The sequence below is a fragment of the Macrotis lagotis genome, chromosome X (genome assembly GCF_037893015.1).
Source record: "Macrotis lagotis isolate mMagLag1 chromosome X, bilby.v1.9.chrom.fasta, whole genome shotgun sequence".
Classification (NCBI taxonomy): Eukaryota; Metazoa; Chordata; class Mammalia; order Peramelemorphia; family Peramelidae; genus Macrotis; species Macrotis lagotis.
The window spans coordinates 181,498,217-181,507,636 of record NC_133666.1 but is presented as its reverse complement, the minus strand read 5'-3'; positions in this window follow the sequence as shown (position 1 = coordinate 181,507,636).

Below are 9,420 nucleotides of genomic sequence, written 5' to 3'. Positions count from 1 at the left end.
GTTTAATCAAATAGTAAAAAGTAGTACCTCAGAATTATCTTCATTTTCATTCCTCCAATTAACAGTGAGTTAGAATATTTTTATTTTACTACTGCTAGTATCAATAATCTCATACACAAAAAGTGTATATCTTTTGACCATTTATCAGTTGGGCAATGGCTCTTTGATTTTTTTTAATTTGACTGAGTTATCTATTATTTTTTTAAGAAATGAGGCCTTTATTAGAGTAGCTTGCTTCATTTTTTTTAACATGATTACCTTTGCTATCTGCATTTCCCTCCCAACCCCCAATTATTCTATTATCTCTCCGCTTTCACCTTGTCTCTCCTCAAAAGCATTTTGCTTTTTGCTTCCCCTCCTACACTCTCCTTTTCCTTCCCTCACTCCCCCTCTTTTTATCCTCTTCCTTTCTATTTTTCTGTGAGTCAAGATAGATTTCTTTGCCCAATTGAGTGGGATTCTGTGAGCCTGTTCTGATGAAAGTAAAGTCCATGCACTTCCTTCTTCCCCCTCTTCCTATTCATTTAAAAACCTTTTCTTCTCTTTTAGCTGAGATAATTTACCCCCATTCCATGTATCCTATTCCCTTTCTCCCAGTGCACTCCTCTCTCACACTTTAATTGTTTTAGAAATCATTCCTTCATTTCCAACTCACATTTTTTCCTCCATATACTTAAGCTCCTTCTAAACAGCCTTAATAATAGAAAATTTATGAGTTATAAGTATAATATCCTCATGTAGGAATTTAAACAGTTCTATATGCTGAAGTACCTAATGATTTCCCTTTTCTATTTAACTTCTTATGCTTCTCTAGGTCTTGTAATTGAAAATCAGGTTTTCTGTTCAGCTTTAGTCTCTTTATCAAGGAAGTTTGAAAGAACCCTATTTCATTGACTGTGCATCTTTTATTTTCCTGAAAGAATATGTTCAGTGATGCTGTGTAATTGATTCTTGGTTATAATCCAAGCTATTTTATCTTCCAAAATATCATATTCTAAGCCCTATAATCATTTCATGTGGAAGCTGCTATATTATGTGTTATTCTGACTGTTGTTCCACAATATTTGAATTGTTTCTTTCTGGCTGCTTTTAATGTTGTCTCCTTGGACCAGGAACTTAGAACCCGAGTAAAATATTCTTAGGAGATGCATTTCGAGTTCTCTTTCAGGAAGTGATTTGTGGATTTTTTTTCAATTTCTATTTTACATTCTGGTTCTAGAGTATTGGAATAGTTTTCCTTGATAATTTCTTGAAAGATTTGTCTTGGCTTTTTTTGTTTATGGTTTTCAAGTAGTCCAATAATTTTGAAATTAACCTTCCTTAATATATTTTCCAGACCAATTGCTTTCCCAATGAGATATTTTCAATTATATTCTATTTTTTATTATTTAAATGTCTGTTTTTATAATTGATTCTTGAATTATAATAAAGTCTTTTGACCTTTATATGAAGTTCTATTTGCTCAATTCTTTTTTGGGGGGGGTTTTGCTAGGCAATGGGGTTAAGTGGCTTGCCCAAGGCCACACAGCTAAGTAATTATTAAGTGTCTGAGGTGGGATTTGAACTCAGGTACTCCTGACTCCAGGGCCGGTGCTATGTCCACTGTGCCACCTAGCCGCCCCTATTTGCTCAATTCTAATGTTAAGGAATTATATTCTTCAGGGAGCTTTTGAATTCCTTTTTTATTTAGTCAATTCTTCTTCTTCTATCTTTGCATTTTTTTCCATGCTTTCTATTCAAAATTGAGAAGAAAAACTTATACCTGAGGAAGGAATAAAATAGTCGAGAAAGCAAAATTATGTAGAACATAAGAACTTTTGTTAAAAATTGAAGTTAATAACCTCTGGTCTTTGTTAATCTCCATGGTTTTTCCTCCAGATACAAATGGTATTCTCCAACACAGATTCCCTAAAATTTTCCCTGCTTATTGAACCTGATGGAATGAACAAGTCTATTAAGGTTGATGATAACCCTCATGTTCCTTTTAAGGTGTATAATGTTTTTCTGTCCTGCTCATCTGGCACAGCATTAATTCATGTGAGATTTTCCAAGTTTCTCTGAAATTCCATGTCTCTTGATTTCTAATTGAACAATAGTATTCCATAACATACATATTCCACCATTTATTTAGCCTTTCCCCAATTGATGGACATCTCCTTAGTTTCTATATCTTTGCCTCCACAGAGTTACTATGAATATTTTTGTACAAGTGATGATGCTTTACAGGCCCCTCTCTCCCACCATGAGAGAGGTGTGCCATTTTGATAAGATATCTTGTTGGGTTTTTTGTAGGTTTTTGCAAGGCAATGGGGTTAAGTCGCTTTCCCAAGGCTACACAGCTAGGTAATTATTAAGTGTCCGAGGCGGGATTTGAATTCAGGTACTCCTGACTCCAGGGCCAGTGGTCTTATCCACTGCACCACCTAGCGTCCCTTTGATAAGATATCTTAATAAAAACCATTTTAATCACTTTTTTAAAAAAAAAGTGATACTTTTCCTTTTCTCATAATCTCTTCAGGGTATAGACCCAATAGTGGTATTTTTATTTTCCTTTGGAAATAATTCCAAATTGCTCTCAAGAAAAGTTGAAACAGTTCACAACTCCACCAACAATGCATTAGTATCCCAGATTAAACATATTCCTTCTACCATTTATCATTGTACTTTCTTGTCAGATTGGCCAATCTGAAAGATGTGAGGTAGGACCCCAGATATGCTTTAATTTGCATTTCCTTAATCAGTAATGAGTTAGAGAAATTTTTCATGTGACTATAGATACCTTGATTTCCTTATCTGCACATTGCCTTTGCATATCTTTTGACCATTTGTCAACTGGGGAAAGAAAGTTTTTTTTTAATTAATTTGAATCACTGTACTATATATTTTAGGAAGGATTCCTTTGTCAGAAGCACAAAAAATTTGTTTCCCAATTTATTACATTTCTTTTTATCTTAGTTACAGCAGTTTAGTTTGGGCAAAACTTTTTAATTTAATGTAATCTATCTCTTCCTTTGTCATAAACTGCTTCCTTTTCCAAAGATTTGACAGGTAAACTATTTCTTGTTCTCCTAGCTTGTTTATAGTATTGTTTTTTAAGTCTGTCTCCTGAACCCATTTTGATCTTATCTTGGTATAGGGTATGAAATGTTGTCTAATTCACATTTCTCCCATACTATCTTCCAATTATTCCAATAGTTTTTATAGAAGAGTGAGGTCTTAGCCCAGAAGCTGTAAGTGTTTGTTTTACCAAATGGTAGATTAATATAATCATTTTGAGCTGTCTTTTATGCAATTGATCCACCACTCTATTTCTTACCAGTACCAGACAATTTTGATGACTCATGATTTATGATATAGTTTTAGATTTGATGAGGCTGTCACCTTTTTTGCACTTTTTTCTGGTTCTGTTCATCTTGTTCAACATCAGATCATGCAAATCCTTCCAGTCTTCCCTGAATTCCCTTTGTTTCTGGTTTCTAATAGAACAATAGTGTTCCATGATATACATGCACGACAGTTTGTTAAGTCATTACCCATTTGAAGGACATTCACTTAATTTTGAATTTATTGCCATCACAAACAGGGCTGCTATACATATTTTTGTACAAGATTTTACCTTTTTGTATAATTTCTTCAGGGTATAGACCCACTAGTGGTATTGCTGAATTAAAGGGTATGCACATTTTTGTTGACCTTTGGGCATAATGGCAAATGGCTCTGCATAAATTTTGGATGAGTTCACAGCTTCACCAACAATGTATTAGTGTCCAGAATTTCCTGGATCCCTTCCAACATTGATCATTGTCCTTTCTGGTCATTCTGGCCAGTCTGAGATATGTGAGGTCGTATCTCAGAGATTCTTTAATTTGTATTTATCTAATAAGTAATTATTTGAAGCAGTTTTTCATATGACTATGAATTGCTTTAATTTCCTCAGCTGTACATTGCCTTTGCATATCCTTTGACCATTTGTCAATTGTGTAATGGCTTTTTTTGAGAATTTTATTCAGTTTTCTGCATATTTAGAAATGAGTCCTTTGTCAGAAATACTAGCTGTAAAAATTATTTCCCAATTGTACTACATTTCTTTTTATCTTGGGTACAGTGGTTTTGTCTGTTCAAAAGCTTTTTAATTTAATGTAGTCAAAATTATCTAGTTTGTTTTGAATAATGTTCTTTATCTCTTCCTTGGTCATAAACTGTTTCCCTTTCCATAGATCTGACAGATAAAATACTCCTTTATCTTCTAGTTTTCTTATAATATTATTTTTTTATATCTAAATCCTGTATCCATTTGGATAGGGTATGAGGTGTTGGTCTAATCTAAATTTCTTCCATACTAACTTCTAATTTTCACAATAGATTTTATCAGAGAGAATTTTTATCTCAATAGCTGGACTCTTTGGATTTATCAAACAACAGATTACTGAAATCATTTCCTGCTATTGCACCTAGTCTATTGCACTTAACTACCAGACAGTGTTGATTACTGATGCTTTATAATATGATTTCAAATCTGGTAAGGCTACCCCACCTTCCTTTCCACTTTTTTTCATTGAATCCCTGGAAATTTTTGACTTTTTATTTCTCCATAAAAATTTAGTAACAGTTTTTTCTAATTTATTTAAGTAACATTTTGGAATGTTGATTGGTAGGGAGCTGAATAAGTAGTTTAGTTTTAGTAGAATTTTCATTTATATTATATTAGCTCGACCTATCCATGACAAGTTGTTGTATGCCCAGGTATTTAAATCTGATTTTTATTTGTGTGAGAAGAGTTACATAATTGTTTTCAAAAAGTTTTTGAGTCTGTCTTGGCAGGTGGACTCCCAGTATTTTATTTTGTCTGAAGTTACTTTGAATGGGATTTCTCTCTCTAGCTCTTTCTGCTGTTCTTGCTAGCTATATATAAAAAAAATTGAGGATTTATGAGGGTTTCTTTTATATCCTGCTACTTTGCTAAAGTTGCTAATTAATTCTAGTAATTTTTAGATGACTTTTTAGGATTCTCTAGGTATACCATCATGTCATCTGCAAAGAGTGAGAATTTTGTCTCGTACTTTCCCATTCTAATTCCTTCAATTTCTATTTCTTCTCTTATTGCTGAGGCTAACATTTGTAATATGATATTGAATAGTAGTGGTGATAATGGTCATCTTTGTTTCACCCCTGATCTTATCAGGAATGACTCAAGCCAAAAGTCAAATAACATCTTTAATAAAAATAAATTTAAAAAAAGGAATGACTCAAGCCTATCCCCATTGCATATAATGATTGCTGATTATTTCAGATAAATACTTCTTATTATTCTAAGGACCAGTTCATTTATTCCTACAATTTCTAATGTTTTTAGTAAGAATGGGTCTTGTATTTTGTCTAAAGCTTTTTAGCATCTATGGATATAATCATATGATTTGGGATGGGATTTTTGTTAGATAGAATTAATTATACTAACAGTTTTCCTAATATTGATCCAAACCTGTATTCCTGAGATCAATCCTAGGTAATCATAATTTATTATTCTATTGATAACTTGTTGAAATCATTTTTAAAATAAGATTTTTTTATGATTTTTGCCTCTATATTCATTAGTGGGATAGGTCTATACTTTTCTTTCTCAGTGTTAACTCCTCCTGGTTTAGGTATAAGCACCATATTGGTGTCATAGAAAGAATAGGCAGAATGCCATAGTCACATATTTTTCCAAAGAGATTATATGGAATTGGGAACAATAGTTCCTTAAATGTTTGATAGAATTCACTTGTAAATCCATCTGGCCCTGGAGATTTTTTCTTTGGGAGTACAATAATGGCTTGTTGGATTTCTTTTTCTGAGATAGGATTATTTGGGTTTTTAATTTCCTCTTCATTTAATCTGGGTAGGTTATATTTTTGTAAATATTCATCCAATTCACTAAGATTTTCAACTTTGTTGTCATAAAAGGTGGGCAAAATAATTCTGAATTATTACTTTAATTTCTTCCTCATTGGTGGTGATTTCACCTTTTTCATTTATGATACTAGCGATTTGCATTTTTTTAATCAAATTGATCAGATGTCTATCAATTTTATATATTTTGTCATAAAACCAGGTCTTTGTTTTATTTACTAGTTCAATAAATTTCATGCTTTCAATTTTATTAAATTCTCCTTTAAATTTTAGAATTTCTAATTTGCTATGTAATAGGGGGGGTTAATTTGTTGTTTCCCTAATTTTTTTTAGCTGCATATTTTGCTCATTGGCATCTTCTTTCTCTAATTTATTCATGTAAGAATTCAAAGATATACTATATCCCTGACAACTGCCTTGAGTGTATCCCATAGGTTTAGCTATGTTGTGTGATTTTTGACATTATCTAGGATAAAATTAATTCTTTCTGCAATATGTTGCTTGATCCACTCATTCTTTAAAATGAGGCTACTTAGTTCCAATTATTTCTGCATCTTTATCTCCCTGGCCCAGTATTGCACATGATATTTATTTCATTGTTATTTGAGAAAGATGTATTCACTATTTCTGCCTTTCTGCAATTGATCCTTAGGTTTTTAAATCCTAGCACATGGTCAATTTTTGTGTAAGTGCCATGTACTACAGAAAAAATAAATATATTCCTTTCTATCCCCATTTATTTTCCTCAATAGGACTAACTTAACTTGGTTTTCTAACATTCTATTTACCTCAACTTCCTTCTTGTTTATTTTATAATTCAATTTATCTAAATTTGAGAGCAGGAGGTTGAGGTCTCCCACTAGTACAGTTTGGCTGGCTATTTCTTTCTGTAATTCTTGCAACTTCTTCTCTAAGAATTTGGATGCTGTCTCTTTGGGTGTGTACATATTTAGTATTGAAATTTCTGTATTGTCTATGGTAACTTTCAGGAGGATATATTTTTCTTCCTTATCTCTTGTAACACTATCTATTTTTGAAGCTGCTTTTTTCTGAGATAAGGATTACCACCCTTTTTCACTTCAACTGAAGCATAATATATTTTTCTCCAACCTTTTACCTTTAATCTATATGAATCTCTCTGTTTCAAATGAGTTTCCTGTAAGCAGCATATTGTAGGATTCTGGTTTTTTAATCTACTCTGTTATCCACTTACATTTTAAGCAAGATTTCATTACATTCACATTCAAACTTATAATTAATAACTCTTTATTTTCCTCCATGCTATCTTCTTTCTGTTTGTATTTTTCACCGTTTTTTCCCATTATCCATATTCCCGAGTGTTTTCTTTCTGTTTACCTCCCCTTCAATGTGTTTGCACCCTTATATCAACCCCTTCCCCGTTCTTTACCCTTTTCCCCTTCTTCTCCTCCTTTTGTTAGTTTTCCTTTTATTCCCCCTTCATATCTCCCCTGCACTTTTCCCCTTTTAATGCTTGAAAGGTAAGATAAGTTTCTTAACTAAGTGTGTCTAAGTTAACTTTAAGTCATGTTTGATGAGACAAAGATTCAGGCGGTACTCACCTCCTCCTTTCTTCCCCTCAATTACAATGGGTCTTTTGTACCTCTTCATGTCATGAAATTTACCCCATTAAGTCACTTTCCAACCTCCCTTCTACTTACTGCCTCCCTTTTTAAGGAGATTGTTTTAAAATAATTTTCTCTATGTATATTCCTTCTAATGGAGTTACAGTTTTCAAGAGTTATAAGATTCTCCCAAGTGGGTATATAGCCAGTTTCATCTTATTGGATAGCAGTCTTTTTTAACCTTTTCATGTGTCTATTCAGTCTATTCAGTTTGATGTCCAAATTCGCTATTTAGCTCTGGTCTTTTCATCATGAAATCTTGCAAGTCTCCCATTTCATTAAATGTCCATCTTTTTCTGTTGAAAAGAAGGCTCAGCTTTGCCAGGTAGTGGATTCTTGGCTACATTCCAGTCTCCCTTGCTCTTTGGAATTTCTCAATCCAGGCCCTTCAATCCCTTAATGTTGTTGCAGCCAGGTCCTCCATAATCCTTTCTGAGGTTGCTTGATGTTTAATTTTTTTTTTCTTTCTGGATGCTTATAGGATTTTTTTTCCTTTCATCTCGTAGTCCTGGAATTTGGCAACAATATTCCTTGGTGTTTTTGTTTTAGGAGCTCTTTCCAGAGGGGGGGAATCAATATGATCTTTCAGTAACTATTTTGCCCTCTGGTTCGATGATATACATCAGTAAATCCTGTAGTATTAAGTCCAGGCTTTTTTTCTCTTCAATGTTTTCTGAAAATCCTATAATTCTCAGGTTCTCCCGTCCTGATCTATTCTCGAGGTCATTGGTTTTTGTGTTAAGGTATTTTATATTTTTTTCTGTTTTTTTGATCTTTTGGTTTTGTTTAACACAATCTTGTTGTCTCATGAAGTCATTAGTTTCCGGCAATTCCATTCTTTTTTTCTTTAGAGCAGATTTCTATTCATTTATCTTTTGCAACTCCTTTTCCAGTTGGTCCATTCTATTTTTGAAGGAGTTTTCTATTTGCCCAGGTGTATTTTTGAGAGAATCATTTTCTGTTTTGCTCTTGCCCAATTGAGGATTTGGGAGAATCATTTTCTTTTTGCATTTGCCCAATTGAATATCTGAGAGAGTTATTCTAATTTTGTATTTGTCCAGTTGTATTTTCCACGAATTTTTTTTTTGTTGTTGCATGATGTTAATTGCCTCTTGCAAACTGTTAATTTTCTCTTGAGTTTCTTTAACCTATTTTTCCAATTGATTTTAAACTCCTTCCTGATTTCTTCAAGGAAGACTTTCTGGACTGGAGATCAATTCATATTCTCCTCAGTAGTGCTATATCTCTCTCTGTGTTAGAATCTGTCTCTACTAAGTATTTCTCCATGGGCTCCCTTTTCTCTGGCCTTTTTTCATCTTGTGTTCGGGCTGGGGGGGGGGGGGGGACTGGCTCTCAGAGATTTGCTTTTGAAAATCCTAGAGGTTTTGTTCTCTTGACTTAGTAATGCCAAGGGTACACCAGTAGGGTGCACCATTTGCTTTCTCTGGAGTGTTTGAGGTCCTCAGCAGCAGGGTTTGAGTTGAACTGAGTTGAAAGCTGGGCTGGGTCCTGGGGGAGGGAGTTAATCTCTTTCCCTTGAGTGAACACTGTTGCCCTGAGGGGGTGGGGGTGGGGTTGTTTATTGTTTGTTCTGGGCAAAGGGCTCTGCTATAAGTATGGAGCTCAGGTACCTGATCCAGCTGATTGTTCTCCAGCTCTGGGACTCTGTGCTGGAACTCACCCTCCTATAGCTCCTCTCCCCCTGGCCAAAAACTCTGCAGCTAAAGTTGGATCACACACTTGGCACTCACCAAAGTCTCTAAGGCTGAGGCTGGACCTCTGACTTCCTCCAGCTGCTGTCCCCTTGCGGATCCTCTGCTCTTGTCACCCACTTCCCCCCATGGTCCCCTGAGACAGAACTTCTTGGCAGGTGTTCTTCTCCTAGCTT